The sequence below is a fragment of the Larus michahellis genome, chromosome 1, assembly GCF_964199755.1.
Source record: "Larus michahellis chromosome 1, bLarMic1.1, whole genome shotgun sequence".
Lineage (NCBI taxonomy): Eukaryota > Metazoa > Chordata > Aves > Charadriiformes > Laridae > Larus > Larus michahellis.
Window position 1 is genome coordinate 164,675,666 of NC_133896.1, and position 27,866 is coordinate 164,703,531.

The following is a 27,866-nucleotide window of genomic DNA, read 5'->3' on the forward strand; positions in this document are numbered from 1 at the left end:
AGTTGAGATAAAAAACATCCACTACTTTCCCTTCATCTACCATGCCAGTCCTCTCACTGCAGAAGGCTATCAGGTTGGTCATGACTAATTTCTCCTTTATAAATCTATGCTGACTACTCTGAATCACCTTCTTGTCCTTCACCTGTACAGAATCCTTTCCAGAATTATTTGCTCCACCATCCTCCTAGGAATCAAGATAGGGCTGGTCAGCCCGTAGTACCCCAGATCTTCCTTCTTACCCTTCTAAGATAGGAGAGACATTTGCTTTCTTCCAGTCCTCAGGAGCCTCCCCTGATCACCACAACCTTTCAAGCGTGGCCTTGCAAAGATACTGGCCAGCTCCTTCAGCACCCATGCGTGCATCCCATCAGGTGCCATGGACTTGCGGTATGTCCAGCTTGTTTAAGCGTTCCCTAACTTGATCCTTCTCCAGTGAGTGTAAATCTTCCTCGCCCCAGATTTTTCCAGTGGTCTTAGGGGCCTCATGGACTTCCCAAAGGCAAATCTTACACCAGTGAAGATCAAAGTGAAGAAGTCATTGAGTACTTCAGCCTTCCCCATGTCTACTGCGATCAAGTCTCCATTCCCATTCCACAGCAGGCCCATATTTTCCGCAGTCCTCCTTTTGCTGCTGATATACCTGGAGAAGCGCTTCTTTTTGCCCTTCGTGTACCTGGACAGATTCAGTTCCACGTGGGTTTTGTCTTTCTTAACCCCATCCTTGCATACTTGGACCATGTCTCTGTATTCTTCTTGGGTCTGCTGCACCTATCCCTGCTTACAACTCTTACGTGGTTCCTTTTTTATGCCTGAGTTTGGTCAGGAGCTCCTTGTTCATCCATACAGGCTTCCTGCCACCTTTGCTTTATTTCCTGTATATTGGGATGGATTGTTCCCAATCAGGAGATCCTGACTTTTTCCTAAAAAAAGCAACAAGGATGTCCTCCTCCAAGCACAAGAATGGTCGATCCCAATGTGCGGGAAATCAAGCAAAAGTCCTACTAATTCAAAGACATTAAAAATACAATGTTTGCTTTCTACTGTACAACTGAATCTTTGGAAATATCTATTCAGATTTAGGACATTATCCAGTGATTGTTTAAGGCAAAATCTGCTCTAGCAGAAGGAACAAAGAACTGCAAATTCCCTTCTCTCAGTTACTTAATTTGGTTTTGGGGACATGATTTTTTTTGGTGGTGATGTTTTAAATGCTGCACAGACCTTGAACACCTTCCTAGAGTGCTCCTTCCCATCCCGACCTCTACCTGGGGTTGAGAGTAGCTAACCTGAGAAAACCGAGGTGCTCCTGTAAAGCCTGCCCAGCTGAGTCAAGAGCAAAGGTGAGAGCTCCTGCTTGTGGGTGTGTGCTCTCATGTGGTTCTCCATCCATAAAATAAGGAAGAATAACAATCCCTCCCACCACTTAGGTGACCTAAGGATACATTAGCTCATGCTTGTGAAACAGCAGTTAACCCTTTATCCAAAATATGTGCCCTCCATTCACAAGTTTCAAGACTCTCTGCTCTAGAGCACTGTGACATTAGGAGCTCTCAAAAAAAGGTTAACAGGCACAGCAAAGTTGTTTTTCTAGCTCATAAGTCAGAACTGGTATCTCAGCACAACCAAAAAATAACCGAATAAAATATGTTAGTTTAAAATTCAGTGAAGCCTCTGTATTTATGTTAAATTTGTTGAGAACTAGGAAGATGAACAAGAACATGATTAAGATGATGCACAGCACCTCATAACTTAATTGAATTTCTGTGACTTCATGAACTATTTTTGTTGAAAAAATTCAGAGACAAATTCAGGGTCAGGCAAACACTAGGCAAACGAAAAGCACTGTGCATATTTTAAAAAACACAGTACAGTAACAAGTGAATTAAAACGGTGTCATTGTGTGAAAGTACCATGAAACTTCAATAATTGGTGGAACAAACCTTCCACAAATTGGTGGAGCAACTCCTTCTTTCACAGGCAAGAGGCAGAAGGATGCCATCCCTTTTGGGACCCTTGACAAGGTGTGGAAGGCACTGGAGGAAGGAAGGTGGAGAATCTTCATGCGAATATTCTGTATTGTTGAATCTTCAATATTCTGCAAGTTGAGTTTTTCAATTTATAACTGTCATACATTCATTGCCAGGAAGGTCAGAGAAAGTTTAAAAGCTTGAAGAAGAAAGATTTTTATGAACATAAGAACTACCAACATAATCCTTAAGTCTTTCCAACTGGATGTTTAAATTCTTGGGTTTGGCAAACCTGAGAATATCTCTGTAAATGCTTTTTTTTTTGTAAATAAAAAAAAAAAAACAAACCTTGTAAGTTGAAAAAGCAATAATAAATTCCACATTTTTTTAATTACCGTGGTTCCCATTTTTCTTTTCCTGTTTCCTCCTACATGTGATTTTAATATTTGGATGGTTTTAACGAATCTTCAGTCCCAATCCCACAAACTGCTCTGTGAGTGGCTATGCAGAATCCCACTGGCATCTGCCTGACCAGATCAACTGCAGAACGTAATCTTTGCTTAAATGATACTCAGATGCATTTCCTTAGAGGGAAGTTTCTCAAGTGGTTAACAGGCACTTAAAGGATAAATAGTTCTTGAGGTTTTCTTTTTCTTTCTTTCTCATTTTAAGCAGTGCAAGCCAGGTGAACCTCTGAAAAAATATACTGAGCGGTAGGGACACAAGTCAGGGTAAATGAGGGAACAGTGTGTTCCTTCAAACATGTCCACCAAACAGTATGACAAGGGAAAGTGATGAAAGACTATACTGCTGATGCTTTCACAGTAAGAGTTTCTTACTTTAATCATACAATCCTTACAAACAAAACCTAGGTTTGATGGCTTATGATTATTTTAAGTTAATTGTTAGAGTTGGAAGTTCAAAACATGGCCTAGAATTCATACCAAAGTTGAAAGAAAAGTAAGGTGGTTTGACCAACAAAACATTTTAATCATTAAGTGGGTCCTTTTGTTGGGTCTTTTTTGGCTTGTTTTTTGTTGTTTGAATACGACCCTTCTCCTTTGCTAAGCCCATTGCATGGCTTGGGTTAGCATAGTTCAGTTCTCATAAAAGTTCTGGAAGCTGCTAGTTGGTGAGCAGTTACAAGAATACACAAAAAGCAGGGACTGTATGGTTGCAGTTTACTCGGGGTCGAATATGTGAAAGTTTCCTTTCCTACAGCATTTAGTTGGCAGGCTCGGCAAACAAGAAATCCAACGTGCTATTGAGTTGCTGCCGTTATGAATATGGTGTTTCGTACAGACGGCTCGCTGAAAGGTTGGCAAGCCTCTGTACAAGAGCCGCATGAGCCTTGAGTTCTGCTCCTGGTGAAACCAGGGACATTCAAGCCTTTACACTGTCTTTCCGAATAGTAATTGAATTCCTTCTGCTTCACGGACGATAAGATACTGAGTATTAGCTGGGATTTTCTGTAGAGAGCTTTGACTCCAAGATGAACTTACTGTCTCTCTATTCCTGATGGCCATTGAAATCACGCTACGTGTACCAACTACTGGGGTCAGAAGACAAATCACTCTGAACATCCGTTGCAATGCTTTTCATTACTGCCACCAAAAAGATATAATGGTAAATAAGCAGAATCTCACTAAGAAGTATTGCTTTCTCCATGCAGCTTTGAGAGGCAGTGTCGTGGAGAAACACTGGTAACTATGAAGGTGCGGTAACAGTTACAGCACACCCACTTTCATTTAATAACTTTTTTCATTTTGTTTTCCTTTATTTATGAGTCAGTAATCTAAATTTTATAATCTCTTTTGTTGAGGGCTGAGAAACTAAAGAACCTTACACCATGGGAAAATAATGCATTACCAGGTACAACCTTCTGGTAGCTTCCTAAAGTAACATTTTGCCCAGATGCCAGCTTCATTGGCTGGCTGAAGTTCCTGTATCTAACATGTGGCAGAAAGAAAACCAAAACAAATACAACCAAAAATACCTAATTAAGAACACTCAGATAGGTTTTTGTATCAGGCATGATAAAGATTACAGTTGTATTTTGAAATATTACGAGCCCTTTCTGATGACAAGCTGTGAATGCTCCAGTTTAGTCTGTATTTTTAAAGCAAATCTTACGGGAAATGACATTCTGGCCTTCAGGCACTATACAGAGTTCAGCTAATTAATAGGCTAAATTGATTTTTCTTCTTAAAGGACGGTTGATTTGATTGATTTTGAAGGAAAAAAGTGACATTGCTGCCAGCATAAGTAGGGTGAGATTTTAACTTTGGGAGAGAAAAACACCACAGTGGTGTACTGAAAAGAGCAGAGCTTTTTTTATTGCTATAATGAATGCTTTTTTACTTAGATGGTACACCTGCTAAACATTTTTCAGAAGTTAGCAGCTCTTCTAAATCACAGGGGTAGCAGGAAAAAAGACCGACTCCAACAACACCACAAGGATTCAGAACTGCTCCATTCATGTATTGTTTCCTAGATAGGTGCATTGAAATGAAATGTTTACGTAATAGCCACTGGGAAAAAAAAAAAATCAGAAAAGCCCTTTCTGCCTTGATATTTAGTTTCCTGATTAGAAACAAAATTAGACTTAGCTAATAAGAAGTAGGCCATTTAACCTTTAGTTGGTGTGCAACAATTAATGCCTTTTACACAGAGCTGCCTAGAGTCATTCCTCAGTTTCACGAACACAAATTTTTTCCCAGCCTGTTTTCCCTTCCCAAAGTAGATGGATTAGCTAGAAAACTGTAATACAACCGAAGCTTTCACAGGTATCTATTAGTGAATATTTGTATTTGCTTTTTATACTTATACTTTATCTTATACTTTGTATCTACGTTCGAAGGCTAGCAAACTGCTGTGGGAACCTTCCCCTGCCCCACCCCCAATACATATTTTATAAGCTGGGAAAAAAACAAATCTGACTGCTCCGAATAACCTGATTTTTCTCTGTGTATGTTCTATATTGCACTTCACTTCCAGGCAGTGGTTTAGCATGCCCTGCATACACTCTCTCATGCATAAAATGGAAAGATAGAGCCTAGTGGCATTCCTCCAGAGACCAGAAAAATTAAAGAGAACCTCAGGAATTAACTGAGAACTTATTTCTTTATTTAAACTGTTATGTATACTCTCCGAGAAGTCACTGCATTAAATACGATAGCACAAAGAGAAGATGGTTACAGAACCACTTAAGGCAGTGTGTAACTTTCACAGAACTTGCTGTACAACTTTTAGGCAGGAGTGATGCTGCAGCTTTGCGAGGGACAGGAGAAGGAAGGACCGGACACAAGCGAGGAGCAACTTGCCTTGTAGCCATCCCACTGAATCAGCAGGGCATGCCAGGAGCGTGCTTCCCGTTCAATACCCCTGATCTCCTGGGGGACCGGACTGAAGCCCGTGGACAGTCAACGTGCTGCAGTAGCCTCCGCTTCCATACCAAAATCAGCTTTCTGACTTTTCTCCATCCCTTCTGCCCTACATCATCCCTCACCTTTCCTCTCACTACACGTACTGTAACTTAACCCACCTTTCCCGATTATGGCCCTCCTTGCACAAGAGAAGATGCCAGGAGAACATAAAGAAGAACAACTCTATGCCCTTCTGCATCTCACAGTTTTCAGCTCTGCCGTCAACAGTAGCTGCATCACACGCGTGGTGGAAGCCTGAGGGATGCCAACCAAGGCTTGTGCCTCTCGATTTCACATTTTCTGTGGAAGGAGTGTCTGTATCCTGGCAGCTACCTGCTGCACCTACGCTCCCATCAAAGGGAGCTAAGCCTCAGCCGGGCAGGAAGCTGCTCTTCATGGAGAGAAAACTCAGGGAGGCCCACCATCAGCACAAGCATGAGTCACTGGGGTTTGGTTGCTCCCTGAAGCACAAATAAATTAAACCTCAAAACAAACAATTTCTCTGTCAGATGTATTTCCCCATTGCCACAATATATGGAGAGGTATTCACTGTAAAAATAACAGTTTCTTCCAAAGTACTTTCCGTGTTATTTGCTGTGGCATAAGAAGGCACCACCACCATTCCCAAACTGTTCCTGTGGAAATTATTTAATTCAAGAACGAAAGACACAGGAGGAGGTGAATGAGTAACAAAAATACTGGTTGCATTCAGATACCGCAATTTGCAGAAGGAAAATCAGAATGCACTATGATGGCCTCTAAATCAAATATGCGTCAGAAGTTTTCCATGAGATTACAGAAAGTCTGATGGGTATTCTCAAAATCATTTGTACTGCTTTATCAACACGTACCTTGTACACACATAGCAGGAAAAAAGTCATCCTAGTGTTTCCATATCAAAACAACCATATAGCTTCCTTTCTTTTTATCACTCACAAAATAAAACTGCATGAGTTTTCCTCTTCTTTGTATGTTGAATCAAGATAGAAGAGAATATTCTGATTGAGACTGATCTGGGAAACGCATTTCAACAGAGATGGTACCCCTCAGACACAAGGGATTACAAAAATATTCCTCATGCATATGTTAGTCACTAGATGAAAAGAATTTGTAAAATCAATATAGTGAAAAAGAAAGAAACGGAACACTTTCTAAAACTGATATTTTCTAATCCTCTAGCTATGCATACTCTTATTATTAAAAATGCTGGACTATCTGCATGTATTCAAATTCACTGCCTGCATAGTTCTTTGCAAACAAACTATGTAATTATTTACTAACACTTCAGAAACTTTTGATTCCAGGCATGTTGTCATCTTGAAAAAGGCAGGCTGTGTTTAGAGACTGCTACTGAAAGTAATACATCATAAACAGTGAATTCCCAGTACAAGTCTTCGAGAGGGAAGCAAGACTAATTTCAATGCAATCTCTGGGGGAAAAAAAAAAAAGAAAAAAAAAGCCCAGTGTATCTATCATCCTAAATCCCTTCTTGTCCAAAGATCAGAAACTGCTCAGTGTTAGGAAGCATAACACCCATGTCCTACCAAAGGCAACCTCCAATACCTCCAGAAACAAGGTATTTCTTGTGGCAGAGAGGCAGAGATTTCGGGAGTCAGTTGCTGTTTAGTTTTGGCAAGTATGATGGAGTATTACAGCTAAGACTAACATCATGGGGAGACGTCTAACTGGGGCTTAATATAATCCTAAAGAATTTGCCAGTGGAGTTTTTACTTGCCTTTACAATCTTCCAACTTTGTCACTTTCTCCAGTTTTTGCTATGAACTGCACAAAAGCAAATCAAGGACTGAGATAAAAACCCCTTCAATTTTTCACCTCCCTTTAACCTTCAATCTTAGTGAAATAGAGTAGAGGAGATAATTACAGACAGGAGTTGCATTTTAAGCGAGCTTCTTCCTTAAAGGAGCAACCCAGTTTAAAGAAAAAAATCGACTGGGTGGCTTAAAGTGCTTAATATCTAAACAGAAGTAAACTTAAAGGTTTTCACTTTCTTTTCTCCACGTAAAACATGGTTCAGTACTAAGCCCATTTTTTTCCTTGAGCCAACAGTTTTGAATATTCATTGGAGAAAACAGACATAAAAAGCACAACCCTGCTGAGTATGAATTTGCAGCTTAGTAACAGGCTTTACAAGTTATCTCTAAAGTCTCCACTCTCCTTCAAAAGAGGTTGTCTGAGACGTCGTCCAGATGTTTTGCGACTTTGCATTGTTGGTGAAATGGGGACCACAGGATAAAATAGTAACACGTTATTACATTTTCGTCTTCAGTGAAATTTTAAAATGAGTCAGATCTAAAAATTGTATCTAGTATGCCATACTATGGATATTCTAGTTACAATATATTGTATAACTGTATTCCTGTATAATTGGTCATGCCTGAAATCATGGACAGAAATGAGAGGAATAAAAGCTGAGTTTTCAACCATACAATGCTGTATTTCCCAACTGCATTTACTGACTTTTCCCATCCTGCAGTTGCATTCTGCTGGCTTTTCACATCCAATGGATAATAAAAGATGTAACCACAACCACCTGGTTACATATTCAAATTAATTCAATCCAGATATAAATAGCCTCAATGTAAAAACATGAATTCACAAACTGCTGAGAATTCAGTATCTTAGTTCACTGCTGGGATTAATTTCTTTTCAACAGACTGGTTGTCTAGAGAATACCCATAATGCAGTAAATGAAAACACGTGTGTGACTGCCAGCAGTGAGAATTCATGAAACTGTAACTGATGGATATTCAAAAACCAGAACCATAATGGGAAAACCAATGGTTTGGCAGTCACTGGAACAAGAATGATAAAGCTAAAGATTCCTGTTTACAGCTGTATTTTCCTCTCACTTAAAAATGAAATAAACATTGTCTCATACGGAGCTTAATCAGTGAGATATTTCCAGATAGAGACGCTTCAAAAACAGGAGATTCAGATTTTTGCCTGGTTGCAAAAAATGGGGAGTGGATAAAGTAAAAAGAAAAAGACTTGCCTGTCCCTTTAGTATAAAGAAAAAGTATATACCTCAGTGTTTAGAACATAAATGTTTTTGGTCACTTTAAAAAATGACAGAAGCAGTCCGAATATTTTGTATTACCCTGTTCTACAGGCATCTGAAAAGAATTATTTTTGAACATTCTTAATACTTTTAAGAGTAAATTATTCAGGTAGAGGGAAGCAGGATGCTTTATAAACACTTAATTTTGAATAACTTGTCTGACAGAAGTTGACAACAGCTGCTAATAGTATCAAGTTATACAGATAATTTGTCTTGGCTTTGCATTTTGGGTTCCCTTCCCTCTTAAGGCATTTAAATATGATCTCCATTTCCTAAGTTCGCACATGTATATTTTTGACTGTCACAGTGCATCTGCCATTCAAGAATTTAGGTCTGTAAATGCCAGCAGGTACCGAAGTGAAACAGAAGAATCTGACTACAGACAGAGAATGCAAAAATAGCACAATAGGTGCTGATGCCAGCTACGGTTCTGCTTGCATTCAAAACAGCAACTACTGCCTGTTTTAGTAGTTCAAGGTTAATGTGACAAAAATAATCAATGAAGTTAGTAACCCAGCACTTCTGACTTACTAAAACCATTACTCAGAGTGTTTGCAACAAAAATCTTGGATCTGGACTACTTTGAACACTTGGAAAAGAATTTCTGCAGTGAAGGGGCACTTAAATCCCCACATGTTGTTGTGAACTGGGAAAAAAACATGCCCAAAGCAACAAAAAACAACCCTATAGAAGGTACATTAAACAGAGTGGGTCTGAGTAAATGTTCTGATTAATCAGAGACAGTTTATTGAATAAAAGCATCCCAAACAAATGACACATGAGATAAACCCAAGCTTAGTATGGCTCTAGGGGACAAAGTCCTAACCAAGCCTAAATATCTATTTATCAGATGGTTTTGCAGCTTATGAAGCCTCATCCCATGGCATTACACCAGGGCTTCCAGATATCTTTAACTGTTAGAAATGAATGTAAATGCTTAATCTTTGGCACGAAACTCTGCTAAAATATCCATAATTTCTCATATTAGAGACAAAGGTTATTTTGTGATTACTGCACTCAGTTTAGTCCCAAGAAACCACTTCTTTTTCACAGTTCTAGTACAAAACTCTTGTGTCACCCCCTAAATCACATCCCTTAATCTCTCTTCTTTCGCAAAGGATGAGTGGAAGTCGAGAGAGAACAATTCTCTCTTCTCTGTACAGATTACAAATCTGAAGATTAAGCAGGAACTTTTTATCCCTGTCTGTAGCTACTGTGTCTAACATCACAAGTCAGTGTATTCCAGGGGGTTATATGATGTACACTAGTGATTAATCTCAAAATGCAAATAATAATTTCCATTGCTACCACATATATGTTAAAATACATTTTGTGAAACTTATCTTTTTTAATAGCAGGAACACTGAAAGCTGCGCTAGTTGAATCATCAAACTTTCTTCCAAACAGTTTTAAATTGCAAATTCTAACTTTAATTTCTCCAATGACTTCCATCAAGTCCTTGGAACTTGATGGAATCACCACTCAAAAGTCAAAAACAAAAGACACCTCTAAGAAATGTAAGTCTGTAAAGAGTTCTGGCAGTAATTCTGTTGTTTCACAACACATACATGGCATCCGGTCCACCTAGTTCCACGTAGGAACTGGCTCACGTGTCAAAGGTTTCTATAACAGTTGATGACAGGTGCCTTTGAAGCCTTCCTGATAAGAGAGCCTAGATCTTTATGTTCCACATGTGGCAGGAGTTCAAATGCAGTTTCATCCCTTAACTCCCGGCGCGTAGGAGTGGATTGTCAACTGCTGAGAATTCACCAGCTAAATAGTAAAAGTAACGTAATGCGTTTAGTGAGATTTCCTTGCCAACACTACAGCCTTGAGGCCCCAAAGTGACAAATGTGTATGTGGGGTCCTGCAGAGCAATTGTCAATACAGCCGTCAATGATCTAGAATGGTGAGTGATCATGAATGAGGTGATCGATTACTGGTACAGGTTGCCCAAGGAGGTTGTGGAGTCTCCATTCTTGGAGGTTTTCAAAAGCTGTCTGGACGTGGACCTGGCCAGCAGGTTCTGGGTGGCCCCGCTTGACCAGGGGTCTTGGACCAGGTGACCTCCAGAGGTCCCTTCTAACCTCTGCCAGTCTGTGATCCTGTAATGCCATATACTAATACACACATATTCTCTCGCTTTCTCTTTAAATAGCGTATTAATACAAAACTACTGTTTGACTGATATAAAATCTAAATTCTTCTGCTCAGTGATCTGGAATTTGAAACAGATTACCTAACTGTAGGAGAGAAATGAGACCTTTTAAAAATCATCAGGTTTATTTTGCCTGTTCACTGTATTCTTTCAATGCAACCCACAGAACTAGATTTGTTGCAGAAGTCTACAGCAGAGCTACCACCCTCTCAAAAACAAGCAACGCTTTTAGCTCCTGCACCCAGTAAGGAGTGCTTCTTCAGGTTTGTGAGTTCCTCTGGCCCCATGCAAAAGGGGACAACACAGACTAAAGCCAAGATTCTTCTCTCTGCTCTTGAAGCTTTTCCCATGTGGTTTGCAAGAGTCTGAGACAAACTGGCAACACATTCCTGCTCCGCTTCAAGTAGCTGCCCTGTTGTGAGAAAGTGCCGCTGTACAAAAGAACAGACGGAACTGGGATTCCAGCTTAATTTCCTTTTTCAGCTGGAGACATTAGAAGTCTGACAACACACACAGTAAAAAACAGGAGAGAGACATTTAAGTGCTCTCAGCACTTGGACCAGAAGTAAAAATAAGCAAATAAAGCTTCCTATTTTCTTCCTCCAAATGAAACTAGAGGTAATTTAAAAAAAAAAAAAAAAAAAGAAAAGCGTTAACCTCATCTAGTAACCAATTATTCAATGTATGACAAATTCTATAAAATGTTGTCTTTATCATAGATTACATACAGATTGCTCAGTAAGAAATATCTGGTCAGATTTTTTGACTAAAAATATACTTGTTTTCCTGGAAGTAAAACTGAAAAATAGCTACAGGTTTTTTAAAAAAATTGAATATACACTCAATATCCTGCTGAACAGGATGCAGGGGTCTTTGTGATGCATTACCTGTTTCTGAGAGCACTGAATGCATGTGTTTTGAATATCCTCTCTGCTACCGTAGATGTTTTCTTACAGCTGGGGTTTCAGCCCTTTACGTTTATGTTAACGTAAGATTAGCACTGTTATGTATTCCTCCTTTCCTCTCTTTCACACATATACGGCTTTGAAGCCTCAACCAGTTGCGAGTCTAAAAACAAGGGCTGAAATTCCTTCAACTTGCTAAGAGAAATGTGAGCTGTATCCTTCTTCCCTCCTCTCTGAACAACTGAAAAAACACAATAAATTCCCAACCCTCCTCTCAAACTTTGCCCACGGAGCTCTACTAGTAGGTGAGGTGGGTCTGCAAGCTGTAAAATAAATCTGCAAGCAAAGACTACACAGTGTGCTTGACAAAGAGTCAAAGTTACTTTCAACATGTCAATTAGTAGTTACATCTACATTATACACCTAAAGTATTCCCATATTTTTAATTACTTCCAGTGTGAACGTGCTTGCTGCTAATGAAAGTTAAGGAAAACCAGACTTCAGATGGATGTACAACACAGCTCACCCACCTCTGTATGGTTCTGCTATTTTGAGACAGATTGGTTATTTGCATCAAATGGTGCCGGATAATCTTTAATCTTGTGAAGTGGACGAAGAGCAACTAAGATAGTGCTAGAACCAGAATCTGTTATAACAACCTGTAATCTTAAACCAGAGCTGTAACCAGTTCATTTAGGGGTCAGAAGTATTTTATTTTTTTTAATTAACACATCTGATTCACTGTGAATTAGCACAAAAGTATCAGAGCTTATTTTAATTTTGCCAGTTTGGGAAGGGAGAGTAAACCAATACCAGCATTCAAGTTTTTTTTCCTAACTCTATGCAAGAGGTCAACCAAAAGAAAATTAGGGGAAAGCAATTCAGAGCAGCATTTCCTGCCTTTTGAAAGGTCAGTCCAGACCATATGGATATTTATTTGGGGGTTGGACTAGATGATCTCCAGAGGTCCCTTCCAACACCTACCATTCTGTGATTTAGTCATCTTCATAAATGGTGACCAGGGTCTTGGACATGGAGGCTTAGTATGACTATGTATTCAAAGAACTATATACTCTGAATGCATATTCATAATGTTTGAGCCTCTTCTTTCAAATACCTTTCAATGACACAAAACTCTATTACCAAAAATCCATACAGGCCTCTGCACTTATTGTTAATCTCATTTTTACCTTCAGTACTCATGAAAAACCTGGGAGAAGGTCTGTTCCAAAATACAGTGGAGGTCACTGAACATCATCTAGGAGCACAGAACCCAGATCTGGTTTGTCCTTTGAGTCTATATAAGCCAGTAGGATTCCTTCATTACGTTACCAAAAACACCTCCTGGACCATCAACTCCAGTGCTTAAACAAGGAGCTTCACTTTATCAGTCAATGGAGCATCTACACAGTGTTTCTCGGGAGAGTTCATTCAAGGAAGCATATAGGGAAGAACAGGCAGTAAATTAATGACCTGAGGCTTCATTTGTTTCAAATACTTGTACCTTGGCACATTTGGTCATCCACCCCCAAAATATATATCTATTTTCATGCTAATTGGTTGCACTATAAAGCTGTTTTCACCTGTTTGCTTTTTGGAACTGGATGATCGACTGGATAGTATCTTGTTTCGAAACTTGGGATAATGAAGTGGTGAGCACTGCTCTAGTGCTCTCTCTTTTCTGAACTTGCCAATTATAATGTGAATTCCTTTCTTTTCAATTATCTTTCTCGGTAACCCACACTGACATCTTCACTTGAACTGTACTCATTAGGACAAGAAAGGACAGCCAAATAAGCTCCAAACTCCAAATTTTGTAGAACCGTCACATCACAATTTTAACCAGTGAGACTCCACCACTCTGCACGGGCAAATACTGGTATCGTTACTTTAATTGTTTGTATCTTTTAAGCAAGCAGATTCTTAAGCTACCCCAAACCACGGAAGCTCTTGGGTGGTAATTACTCGCATTAAAGTCGGCCCTTTACCACTTTCCAGTTGGTGGCCTGGGCAGCCTTGAAATGTGTGCTTTCTGCTTTATTTTTTTGGTTAATGGCCCACCTAGTTAAAATACTGCAGGAGTCTGTGCCTTCCCTCTTCCTCAGCAAACTCAGCAGGCGCTCTGCCAACTCCTGCTTTTCGCTTGTGAGGGAGAACAAGAACATCCTGCTGCAGCAGCCAGCTGGCTGCCTTCTCCTGTCAAGGACTTAATATACTTCCATAAAGTATTCAGCTGTTGCTGGATGAGAGACAGGGTGCTCTATAGTGCCTTCTTCAAACAGTCCTCCTCCTTGACTAGCACAGACTGAATGGATGAAAGAACCATATGCAAAGGAACAGGAATGAGGGTACGAACACAGCCTTCATTCTTTGGATACTCAAAAGTCACCTAATTCATCTTAACCTTCAAGCTAAACATTTTCTTTGCAGGACAAAGGCTCACCGGACAAAAGTTCATGCAAACTTGAAAAAACTTTCAAGCTACTTACAAGTTTTATTGACTTCTCATCATACTTAGCTCAAGCTTGGCACAATAAAAGCTTTCTTGTACCAAAGATGAGAATGTTTCCACTCTCTTAAAAAGAATGCAAGAAAACCAAACATTTCCAATTTTGCTTTAAACATGAACATTCCTTTTCATTGTCTTTATCTCAAACACTGCATCACTGAGAAACTGAAAACGAAAGTGTAGAAGAATAAGCTGGACTAGCCTTGTGAATTCTTACCTTATTTTTTCCATGAATCACAAATTCAGACAGAACTGGAACTTCTGTTGCCGTGGCAGCAGGAAGCCTACCTTTCTGGTAATTTGGAATTACCTTGTTGGTCATTTCAGCTGGATGCTGGGAAACTTGCTCCAACTGCTCTTCCCTCACTTCCCTGCCCTTCTGGAGAAGGCAGCGTATCCTACAAGAGCCAGACAGCACCATCCCCCATCTCCTCCCCAAGGGTCAGCACTCACACAGCAAGCAATACCCAGCATCCTATGGCAGCTCTTCCTTGGGCAGCTGGCAACAGGCTGAAATAGGGGCAGGAGCCTTGGAAATGAGAAGCTGAGCCCTGGAATGGGCAAGAGGGGACAGGAGAGCCACAGGACTCCTCCTCTGGTGGGAAGATGGGGGCAGGAGACAGAAGACAGGAGCAGATGTGAGGCCAAACAGGAGATGAATTCCCTGAAGCAGCTAGGGCAGACAGTTCCTGGACGGGATCGAAATCCCCCAATCTTTCTACATTCTGAGAACTCAAAACCTTAAACTGCCTCTCAGACAAACAGGTTCAAAAATCAAAATACCCAAATCATAGTTCTTTTCTTCATCACTTGCATTTTCAGAAAATTCCCTGGGTTTCTTTTTAAGCTGCTGCAGCTTGCAACGTTTAAAAGTATGGAACTAGCATAAACTGTTTTACACCACCTTACTGTTATATTTACCACTTAGGTTTTGTTTTTGAAGTCAAGTGTCCAATTATTTTGGGATATCTGTAATGGCCTGTACTGATTTCGTTATTTGGGGTATTTTTATTGAAGGTATTTTCTTCATTTGAATATATTTTAGACCACTGTAATTTGAATTCAATATATTATTTACAAGATCATTCTCCTGACACCTATATTGATACTGCCAAAAATAAAACTGACAGATCAGTCCCTTTCTACCACTACAGAACATGGAGAGAAAGGCACGCAGTTATGCCATCGCTGCACATACCACTTTACATCTCTATATGTAACTGTGCCTTAGGAGTATCTTAGCTACAGCTTTTATTTCAAATTAATCGTATTAATGTAACAGACTTGCAATTTGCAGTAATTTCTAAGAGCCACATCATTAACTCTGCTATGCGTAAGCAGCTGATAGGAGGCAATTAAACAGAGGAGCGAGTGAGGGATTCTGCTTCTAATTGTGACACTGACTGTGCTGTGCAGTCACTGCTATTTTCTAGTGCTCTTCCTTTATGTGACTGTGTCATGCTGTGATGTTTAAGACACAAATGCATCAGACCACCAGTGTTGCAAGTACAGCCAAAAAAAAAAAAAAGAAAAATTCAGGAAAGTTACAGATTTATACAAGCCCAGAACAATTATTTCCCCCTTCTTGTAATGTGCCTTCTTATACATCTGCATCTTCAGATGCCCCCTTTTCCCACCAATCCTACCCTTTTTCTATCACTCTCTTGCCTGCATTTGATCTGTCACCAAAATAGATCTGCCCTCCCCTAAACAGACCCATCTTCTTCACCTACCACTCTGCTAGTCAGTCAATGACAAAAGAGATTATTTTTCACTGAAACGCAATTGTCCCCAATAATAATAATTGTCCCACTTTTGTGGTACAGTTTAAATAGAATAGCTCAAGCCTTAAAAAGCAGAGGTAAGGGGAACACTTGATGAAAATAATACATCAGTTTAGAGGAGGTAAAAGAAGCAGCAAACTGCTAGAACTTTCTGCCACAGAAAATTGTGAAGGCAGGAGGCATCGGCAGGTTCAAAAGGGACTTTGGATGCTGGGGAATAATGAGAGAAAGGCAGAGGGGCCAGCTCACATGCCAGGGTGGGAGATAAAAACATTACAGCAGAAGGACCATCAGCCTTACTCAGGACATTTATGTTTCCATGAAACGACTTTATCAGAGAGTGTCAGGGTACACGGAAACAACAAAAGAAGAAAATGGCGCCAACAAGCTTACTATTTGGCACTCTAGAAGAGTTGCCACATCTTCAGCTGTACCCCGGGACTATACTTCTAATTGTAAATAAAAGAGGATGAGGGAGCAATCCCAACCCCCACAGCTATGCCTATACGGGAAATCAGGCGTTTCAGTGCAACCATCAACAACAGTGTTAACTGACCCCTCAAAGATTTGTTCCCTCAGCCCAAGAAAATGCTGAACTGTTTCCTCAGTAACCTTTTGTCACTTCTCCTGGCTGAGTTTTGTGTACGTGATCTTCCCTGTAATGAAACACAAGCAGTACAGATGCAAAATGCTCTGTGGAGAAGTGACCTTTCCACTAAAAGGTATATATCTGTTCAAAGTTATTTGTTTCATGGAACGGATACAAAAAGAAATGGCAATGGCTAGACTCAGCTTACGTTAGTGAAACAAAAAGAGTACCTGCTCCTAATTCTATTTCTCTAACACAAGCAATCCAGTTTGACTTGACAGAAAGAAGTCTGGAAACTTAGTTCTTCCATAGTTGGTGTGAATCCAGGTTTTCACAAGATTTTCAGGGGGAGTTGTTGACTTTTATTAAGCAGCTGCAGTTATGAAAGTCTCCCCTGCTCACAAAGCCTGCTCTCCTGCAGCTTGGTATTTCTACCTTGCTCTTCCTGAAATTGCCAAAATCATGGAGTTGAACATGTTGTGACACAATCAGCCATTTGAAGAGTCTGCTTTCCACTTCAGTTTTATTTTTAGACTCTTCCATAGTCTTTCAAATCACATACCTAACGTTAGACTTCCACATGAAGTAAAAAACTAAGAAGAAAATCTGAAGGGTTTGACAAACTCTAGAACATAAGCAAGCTTATGACATGTCTCTCATTTATAAAATGACTACTGCATTGTTTCTTTCATAAGCCCACACATACAGCTGCAAACGCTCATTTGCCACAGAGAAACCTGACGCTTTCTACCTCAGAGTTGCCAGCTGCAGGCTTAAAAGCGACAAATCTTCAACCGGTAACTCTGAACCTCAACTAAGGCTCTCAAAATAAAAAGATACTAAAACTCAGTAGTCCTGAATACTTACCATTAGCATTTCTTAGGGAGCTTGAGCAATCTGCTCACTGCTGTCCCTGCCTTGAGTGAAGAGCTGGACCAAACTACCTCCAGAGGTCCTTGCCAGTCTATATCATGCTATGAGTGAATATTCAAGTGCTTTCATGAAAAGTGTTTTCTTTTGCCAGCTGCCAGTGTTTGTCCCTAAGTGCAGAGGTGTTTCTAATTACTCTGGAACATCTAAGAGCATAAAACACCAGGCTACATTTATTTCCGGTTACAGCATTCATCTGTGTGAATCCAACACCAGAAACTACTTAATAAGGTCCTTTCATAATTCCTGTGAGGTATCTTTTCATATAAGGTTTGACAAAGCTTTCTCTTTCACATCAGTTTACATGTATTAGCTTACTTAATTCTGCAAAATACCTTCTATTTTAATTCTGTTCACCTAAATTGTGATATCTGAGATTAATTTCAATAGGCACCACTCTCGGAAGAGACCCTTGGATCACATCATTGCATGATGTAACCCACTTTATGTCCAGTAGCTCCAGACAACCTAAGACAATGCACAATAGGTGAGGATCTGGCTTATCCCTTCCAGTAATCAGAAAGGGAAGGTGCTCCCCTAACTTACAGCCACTACATATCCAGCATCAGCTGCTCTGCCCAAACGTGCTCCTTGTAAAAGACCGAAAAACAAGCTCTGTAAAAGTATTGCAAGGAGCTATACAACTTCTCCACACAGAGGATCCAAAGATGGATGCTTTCTAAGAAAGAACAAAACTGACAACTTAGATGGGGGTGAGATGACAGAAGGGAATAAAACTGAGCATCTGCACCAGGTAATGAAGCAATGAAGAGTTGCTTAAGAGCAAAAGACGTCCCCCTTTAGGCACGAAGAACCAGCCTCTGAATACTAAGCAACACCTACACACAAATACTGTCCACTATCTACTAAATAGCAATTATTATAAATAAATTCATCAAGAACCATATGAAGATGTTATAGCATGAGAACGGGACCAGAAATATAAAAGCAAGGCAAACTGAAGGAAAAAAAAAAAAAAAGAAGAGAGGACTCCAGGTTCAATTAAAAAAAACAGGTGAGAAAGTAACAGTGAAAGAAATGAGGAGAAAAACTGCCTGCTCCTGTGTGCCGCATGAATATTTGCATCTGCCAACAGGCCATCAAAAAGCAAATTGGCACTAAGTCACAACTCACCATTTGCTATTTATATTCTGGCAGCATTATGTTTGTGCAATTTCTATCAGTCAAAGCCTCCTTTTTGGGGGTGGGGATAAGAAAAGGAGATATTATAATCTACTTCTGCTATTGCTGTTTGTATTCGCCGAGTTATCTGGTGCTTGATGTGTGCCTCATGCATCACTTTTTATTGAAAAATTGACATATTTATCCAAGAACGATTTTAACACACTAGCCTTATTCAAATACATACAAAGGCTTTGGCAGACATTTCAATGCATTTTATGTGATTTATGCATTGGCATGCAAAAGCAACATTTAATTGTGTGCGCGTATTGTAATCACAGCCTTGTCAAGGCACCTCGTTGGAGCAGTGGAGACAAGTTTACAGATAAGCAGCCCATTACTAAGTCTTCTGGAAGGCTTATAAACCTGCGAAGTGGTGGAGCCCCTTTTGATTGTACCAAGATTAGACAAAGACATACTGCTTTCATCACTTCACCCCAGTTGTGGGGTTTTTAGTTTATTTTAAACTGGTCAGATTTCACTTTAAACCACAAATTATATTAGGTAAAATTTGGATAGATCATCCCACTTGTAAAGTCTAGGTATGGATGAAAATTTGACTATGCCATTGCAGAAAGTGTCCCTAGTTCTGCAGTGCAGACACAGTCTCTAGAAGCGATGAGCTCCTCTATACAGCCCAACACATGACTTGCAATACAACAACCTGATATTGTGCTGAGGAAAGAGATCATCATCAGAATGAAGCTGGCTGAAGACCCAAGATTTCTACATCTTTCTGCACTGCTATCTCCTGTTTGTTTGGAGAATATCAATAGCAAGGAATTGAACCAGCAGTTTCAAAGGAGCTGTGGAGAGGCAAAGAGGACAAGGAGGATAAGCAACATAAGGTTGCATGTATTAGTACCAAGCAAGGAAGGAAGAAGAGATCCCAACGAGAAAACCAAGAGCTAAAATATGAACCAATATAAAGTCATATTCTTAAACATGTTAAGGGTTGGAGGAGTTCCTAACATTTTTTCTCTCTTCCACCTCTGCAGCTATATATTTCCACAGCAGCTTCACCCAAGTCTGAATCACCACTAACATGGTTTTGTCCTTTCCCTTCCCTCTGTTGCACACACATCAGCATCTATCCGATTTTGCTGCCAGCTCATGGTTTTAACTAAAGTGGTAAAAAACAAAGGTTTTTATGCAGGGTTGTCCCCACAGACTGCCTTACCACAGAGTCAGACAAGCATCCTTGCCAGCGCAGCGCAGCACAGCAGGTGGGAATGCCACCTCCAGTAGCTGGCTCCACCAGCTGAGCAACCCAGATACACCCTGCAGAAGCAGGGAGGAAGAGAGGGCTTGTGGCAGACTTAAGGTGGAAGAAAGAAAAAGCACAGGTGATGACCTCTGACAAACATATGGAGAAGATTCACAGACCAAAAAGAGAAAGATTAACATCCCAAGCTAAAAGGCAAAGCAGGTTGGAATCAGAGCAAAGAACCCATAGTAGGCAAATAAACCCAGAGAGAGGCGTTTCAAAAGGTTGCGTTATCACCTGGCAAAAATTGTCCGTTCTGTTCAAAATAATGAAGGAAAGCAACTGCACAGGGATTCCACAATAAAGGTTCCTTCAACTCTCAAACTGGTGAGAGAACAAGTTACAGGGAGATATGCTTTTACTTGCAATTTAAGTTACTGAAATTCACCATGCTCTAAATGGTGATTCATCATGCTGGGTGATACAACCACTACCAGTAGTGCTTTACATCTGAGCCCAAGTTTTCTGATCTTTTGCTCAGTGCTTTGCTCAGACTATAGGCTGGATGCGCTTCAAAACGCCTTAAGTCCAACATAAGATTGTGCTCTTGGCAAAGCATCACGCTTATGCTGCATTTCTTTAGCTATGGACAACACACACTTATTTAGTTCAGGAGGAGGAGGAAGGCAGCTATTTTTTCCCAGAAGCTTATCCTGCTCATTTATTATGCCCCTCCAGAGCATATGGCCAGAAGCAAAGACAACTGTTTTTCATACAGAGCTTAAGGAAAGTAATCTAAGCTCGACCACCTTACCCTGACAAAGAATGGTCTTAAGTAAATCATGGCATGCATGTGCACCACTGCAGCACCGCACCAACGCACTGCTCCTCCACACCACCGCTTTATTTTCCAACTTCTCCGTTACAGCTAGGACGGAGAAAAGCAGCACTATGGCAGGTATAATTCACCCAGCCCAGCACATCAGAGCTAGACGGTGTTGCCAGACAGCTGTGGGGTGCAGGAAAGACTCACATATCACTTTGGCATGGTTGGGAACTACAAGGAAACAAAGGAATTTCTGTGGAACAAGTTAGGTGCCTAGATGATAAATGAAGTCTAAGCTATCACCCTATGCTCCCCGTACAGGGATACACAAGCACCTCCAGAAAGCAATTAATCTCATCCTAAAGTACACGTTTGAGACAGGCATGATGAACAGCCTGTTGAAGGTACCATGTTTTCACCCTAACTATGAAGGAAAGAGTGATTACCTGAGGCTTTGATATCTAGTTTTAAAATCTTTAAAGCTGGTAAAGATGAAGCTCAGTCTCAGGGGGAAGGAAGGAAGCACACAACAGGCAGTTCAGCTCCCCTCCTTCCTCGGACCAGAGGCAGAGCATCCCTCCCGTCGCCTTTGAAATAGGAAAATGTAGTCCTAGCAGAATCAGCCTCTAGTTCTGCCACTAGCTACCCACTCACCCATACATGTACGCTTTGAAGAGGAGAGATGGCAAATATCTCCCACTGTTCCTTGGAGAGCTGCCATCTCCAAAAAGGGTGGCCAAGGGGAACACCCCATAGCTGGGGAGGGAGCCCACGCTCCCCGCACCAGAGCATCAATCCAGCCTCACTGGTACTGTGCAAACCAACTTACAGGCACAGACGTGGTTACCAAAAATTAACAGCATGGTTTCACTGACCCCTTCGGTCAGGGCAGCAGTGTTCAGAAATGCTCACGCACTGCCTTCTTCATCCACAGCTGCCCTTCGCTGTGCCAGCTCCCTCCTTTGCTTTGTGCCGTCTCAGGCATTCATGCACGACTTGGCCAGTCAGCTGAACCGAGAGAGGTGAAAAGGCATTATTTGAGAAGCCTTCCCTGATTACAAGTTAGGCTAACTCATTCAAGAAAATTACATTCATTTCCCAGTTATCTTCAAATACATCAATCCAGTCTGAAAATGGGCTGGATCTACTGGCACTTAAAATTATGTTCCCGCTTACTCTGTTCATTCTACAGAACATTGTAACAAAGAAATCAGCAGTTTAAACAGCCTGCTGCCTCAGGTTACAGAAGTTTGCTTGTGGATTATTCTCTCTTCCGTTTTGAAAAGCACATAAATTATTAACACAAGTCACTAAAATTTCCCATCTTTCAACACGGACTTTCTCATCATCTGTCAACAAAAATCACAGTTTACTGGGTATCTACTAATAATCTTCTGCTGAGAAAAACACAACTGATTGTTTCAGAACTACAGGGAAAAAAAAAAAAAAAAAAAAAAGGTTTTCTTCTTGTAATTTCAGAAGATCCAGCAGGGTTGGTGTGACAATTAGTGAATATTCAAACGCTTGATATTCATTGAAAGTAGTCTGACAGTGATGGCCAAATAATTTCAGGCATGAGAAGAAAAGAAAGTCTCAGACTGATGAATAACTGACATTTGACCTGCTGTTCACTTCCTAAGCTGGAAAAAAAATGCAATTCATATTGAATTGAAGTTGAAGCTGGCTAAGAAAGCATAGAACACTGTTTCATGTTTCTGCATTGGCGTACTGTCTAATGTCCTTTTTATAAAATTTATTCACTTGTTATAATATGCATATTGAGGACAGGGGTAAATACCTAAGACAACACAATTGCTGTAATCCATAAATGTTACAGAAAATAATTTAAACATTTATAAAACCGTGGCTGAAATTTTGAATTTAAGAGAATAAGAATTATGAATAACATAATGCTCATGCAAATTTATAACAAAGCATGTGTAATCTTTGTTGTTAGTTATTGAGACTTTCTAATATCGAGCTTTTTCTGGCCTGCTTACACTGGCCTGAAGCTGGTGGGGAGTACACTCAATAGAAGGCATTTTCCCCACAAAGGGAATGTGAACCACAAAACCAGCCAAAAAACCACACCCCACCCAGAACATTAGCCTTGAGACACAGAGCCCCAGCAGAATTATGAAGTCCCCTCTGAAAATTTGGGATTGAGGCACAGAAATTCCCTGCTAAAGCACTACAGCTGAGGCTTTCTCTTCTGAGAAAAGCAAATTGAAATGAAATGTTTACAACCAATGTTTACTAAGGATTATACCCTCACCCTGCTTTCTATTAAGAAACTCCTGTTGCTTGAGAAACCAGGTGTTAATCCCTCAAAGCGGATGACATTTTCCAACCCTGCATATTTCACAAAGCTTGAACACATTCAGAGGGAAAGAAAGTTTACGTAAGACATGAACCAGATGTTTAATAAAACTTGAGTAATCTGACAGGCAAGTATGTTTTGGTTTTTCCAAAAGACAGCAACTATTTTCTTACAGACACAATAAAGAGGACTTTGGTTTGGTTTTAATTAAGAGAGACTGGATCCTAACCAAAAGAAGAATCCATACCTCCTGTGATATACTTTGATCTCACCTTTGATGCTAATGAGAAGGGAACAACTCTTTCTATTTAGCATCAGTAGTACCATTCCAGTCACATCAGTGTCATTCACCCAGAGAGTCGGATACGATGAGTGACAAGCATCGTGCCAGTCAGGGTTAAACCTGGTGTGAGTCACCAAATCATGCCAGCAGTCTAACATGAGAATCAGTTGTGTCTTCAGCATTACCTAGAGAAAGGAGCAACACTGACTCTTTCTGCTTCGGAGTAGTTTTAAGCAGATTACTTCTGTCACCGAAGCAACTATAACAGTAAATAAGAACATAAGTGACGTAAACAGTAAACATGAAAAGGTTGTCTTCCCCAGAAGAAGTAGATGCAACCACCAGCTATTTTTACTGTTCCTTAAAAACTATATTTCTTTTTTACCTAAACTGCTTTGAATCTATAGGGGAAATCGTATTAAACCAAACATAAGGAAGGCCGTAAGTTTTACTATGGTTTTATGGAATCAATCCTATTCTCTTACAACTAACTTAGATGATACTGTCAGAAATAAAACCAGAGCAAAACCAAGCAGAACAGTACACCTCACCCACTCTTGTATAATACACAACTTCTATTTGTCAGTGTTGGGTTTTGCAAGTCTTCGGATAGAAGTGTTGAAGATCTATCTATATATGATAATCATTATGTGTACAAGGGTGAAAAAAATATTCTTCCTCCTTCACATTAGTCATTTTAGCTAAAGCTGTTGTCCTCTTACTTAGCAGAAAGGGACAATATTTGCTCATTCTATCGTGTAGTCATAACTCAGCCAAACGCTAGCTGAAACAGACTGCTATATTTTGGACCTCTGCAGTCTTCACTTAGCATATCTAACTAATTTTTCAGTAAAGGCAGCTAAACTGGAAATTGGGGAAAAAAAAAAAAGCAAGAGACAAAAACCTATTCCACACTTGCATGCAACCCCTCCATAAAGCTAATGCCATGACCAACAGCTGCAAGTGCTGAACGATCATGAACTTTCAACTCGTGGCCTGATTTTCAGGCACTAATCATCTACAACTGCAGCTGAAGCCAGCTCTTGTCTGAGAATTCACAGACTCAAACTAAAGGTAGAGAAATTCAGTCATAAAAAGCTGAATAACTTAAAAGGGGGAAGGACAGGTTCTTTTCAGTGGTGCCTGGGGACAGGACAAGAGGTAGTGGGCACAAACTTGAGCATAGGAAGTTCCACCTAAACATGAGGAGGAACTTCTTTCCTTTGAGGGTGGCAGAGCACTGGAACAGGCTGCCCAGAGAGGTGATGGAGTCTCCGTCTCTGGAGACATTCAAAACCCGCCTGGACACATTCCTGTGCAACCTGCTCTGGGTGACCCTGCTCTGGCAGGGGGGTTGGACTAGATGATCTCCAGAGGTCCCTTCCAACCCTATGATTCTATGGTAGTCTACATAATTTATCTTCTCATAGCAGAATAGACAAAACTGTGCTCAAAAAGACAATTGTTGAATTTTATACTTTCGTTTTATGTTAGGCAGTAAATAGATGTTAAAGTAATATTATATTTTTTTGTGAAAACAGCAGTGCCTAACTTTTCCCTGCCTCCCCTAAGCATCTGTATTTGCTTGAAGAAAGTCATACAACCAGCTAACTGGAAGTAAAAGATCCAGGATTATCTATTCAAGCTTTCACTGGCTTTTTGGAATATAGGAATGTCTGGAAATTCTGCAATGAAATACTGTTTGTTAACAGCAAGCAGCATATCAGACTTTTGTTACATACCCTTCCTTTTACAATACTGCATTTGGAAAAATTGATGAAAAGGCCTTCATTGTGGTTTCTGTTTTTCAAGTCTCCCATACAAACACTTTCCATATACTTTATGGTTTTTTTCCTGGCGAAAACATATCATTTACAGACCATATGAAACATGTGGATCTCTTTCCTTTTTTTTTTTTTTTTTTTTTTATTCTTTTGGCTTGTGAGAAGCTAATACAATGAGCTGGATGTGGTATGATTATAGAGCACCAAAGTCCTAACACCAAAAGAATCAACTTTCCTTTAGAAGGACAAATGACACCAGAGTAATTTCACTTTTAAACAGCCCAAAGTGCAGCAGCACTGGGGGGGGTGGGGAATGGAAGTAGGTCATGATTTTGTCCTGTTTTATTATATTCAGAACAGACATAGAAATCTGAATCATTTTGCTCTAATAAAAACAAGTTATTTGCATACGATGGGTGAAAGGGGATTGCCTAAGTGCAAGGATATTGAATTTTACCTCCTGGAAGATAATTTAAAAAAACAAAACAAACTCCAACAAACCAAAAAACCACAAAAAAAAAACCCCAAACCAAAATAAAAACAAACCCAAGAAAAACACCACAGGGACAAGAGCTTTTCCAAGTTTTAGCTAATGGGTGAGGTGGTGAACATAGAACAAAAGAAACTGCAAGAGCAGCAAGGAAGGGGGACTAGACAGATGGGTAGTCCCAACTACTTCACTGCTTCCCCCAAACTGAGGAAGAAGTAGCACCAGTATCTGTTTCTATTTTTACACAGACTTCACAAGCAAGTAATAAACTAGCATGACTTACACTTCATACCATCCTACAAGGCCCATTTGCTAATAGAGAAAAGATGACCCAGCAAAATTCCTAAAACTGTAGGAAACAAATCCTGCTCAGTTTATACTTGCATCATATTTGGAAGGTTATTTTCATAACCATGGCAGCTCAAGTTTTGGAAATTCAGACCTTCAATCATGCAAAAAGCCTTTAGTTCTCCACTGAAAAGCAAGCCCACAGATATGCTTAGGCATGTATGTTTAACATCCTCTGCCCACAGACACACTTGCTGCTCCTAAAATATTTTATTGAAAAGGTGTCACTTTCTTTTTCTGTGTATACTGCACCAATTTGGCTAAAAACAGCAAGCTTATAAATGGGAACATGGGTTTTCCAACATGAATAAACATCTCAATTTAGATGCATTAAAAATCTTTCAGTTTTGTAGAACGGGACTAAAAAATGAATACCTTTTAGAGCAGACTGAAAACAATGTGTATTGCTCCATTTGACTCTGCATATCTTAAACAGAAAAGGCTTTAGGAATCTGTTCTAAGAGACTTTATAATCTAAGCATCCTGCAAATTTCACCGAGATTTGACTTTAAAACCACCTGGGCTCTCCTTGAATAGAGGTAGTTATGAAATAAAAGCCTCAGAAAATAATCATATTGAAGTGATCTAAACAGAGAGTTGTTTACACACCCAGGTCTTCCAGGTGTTGCTGAAGTTTAAAAACAAAAAGTAATGTTGATGTCTCCTAATATTGAAGATTGAAAAAATACTGTTTTCTCAAACTCCCAGAAGCAAAGCTGGTGTTATGTGGATGCACCGCATCCACATGCTACTTACGTTTGCTTCTAAACAATTTAATGAAAGGGACCTGATCTCAAAATGGTTTCTACAAAGTGTTTGTTAAATGCAGTTATTAACTCTTATAAATTGTACCTCATTTCGAAACTATGGTGAAGTAGCAGCTGTGGAGGGGGGAAAAAAAAAGTCATCTCTGGAATAATAGGGACATTTGTACCACATAAGATCAGTAGCATAACTTTCATTAGCATTTGGTAATTTAAACTAGAACTGCACTTTTGAACAGCGATGAGTATCTTAAAACTGCTAATTTTAGTCTGTTTGCTATGGATATTTGAGAGGCAATCTGAAGAGCACAAAGGCATAACAAGTTGCTACATGCACGAGCGTTTCACTTGATGACAGTGCAGTTCACAGGGACCTGCCTGTCCAGAGAATTCACTTCCTACTACAACAAAATCTGAGACCGAACACACAGTTGTAAGTTGGGTCACAAACAGCAGCAGAGAGCAGACCAAATAGCACGTGCGTGTACAGACACAAAACAGACCAACAAAACCTTATAGATAGGTAAAAAAATAATTTTTTTTAAATGAGGATTTTCCTAATCAGAATTCTTTCATCTTTAATACAGGGATAACATTGTTTCAGTGACCATAAGAGCTTTCACAGAGCGCCACATGTGTAAGATCTATGTATTTTGCTAGTAACTCCCCATTTCACAGAAGGGAAAACTGAGCCAATGAAGGCATGGAAGTTACCACAGCTACATAAAATGCAAGTAACAAGGATGAAATTTGAACTCAGGTTTCCAGTTTCCTATTCACTGAACCCTGAGGACTTTGAAAAATACACATTCCAGTACACTTTCATAACAGCAACAGTGTTCAGCAATCTTACATGTTAATTACCAAAGCAGGGCATGTTAAAATCATTAGCAGTTACTAACAGCTAGATAATGTAAAACAGAATCGGTCTTTGCATCGAAACTAACTAAAACTAATTCTTCTCCGATCACACACACAAGCAGTAGTACCTGTTTCCTCGGCAAGTACAGGCCTAGATTAATTTCAATGAGGTACAGAGAAACTTCAGATGAGATTGTTTTGATTCTTTCCTTGCACTCAACATGTGAGAGAGCACTTGGTGCCTCTCAGAGTGATAGAAATTAGTGAAAACTTTCATGATTTCAAATTCCTAAGGACTTGCCAAAGGAAACGAAAAAATACCTGTATAGATCTATGGTTTACTGGATCAAGAGAAAACAATACCAAAGAAATAGATCAAGTGTTCAGAAAGCAGAAGAAATCACTGATGTAATATTTGAAGAAAAAAAAAAAAACAAACACCAAAGACTTTTACC

At 39.9% G+C, this 27,866-nt stretch overlaps 1 protein-coding gene across 9 annotated transcripts in view; it reads right to left on the reverse strand.

The window, feature by feature from the left end:
* The window catches only part of FARP1 (FERM, ARH/RhoGEF and pleckstrin domain protein 1), a 219,642-nt gene that overhangs the window by 142,754 nt on the left and 49,022 nt on the right, over nucleotides 1-27,866 (reverse strand). The window lies entirely within an intron of this gene.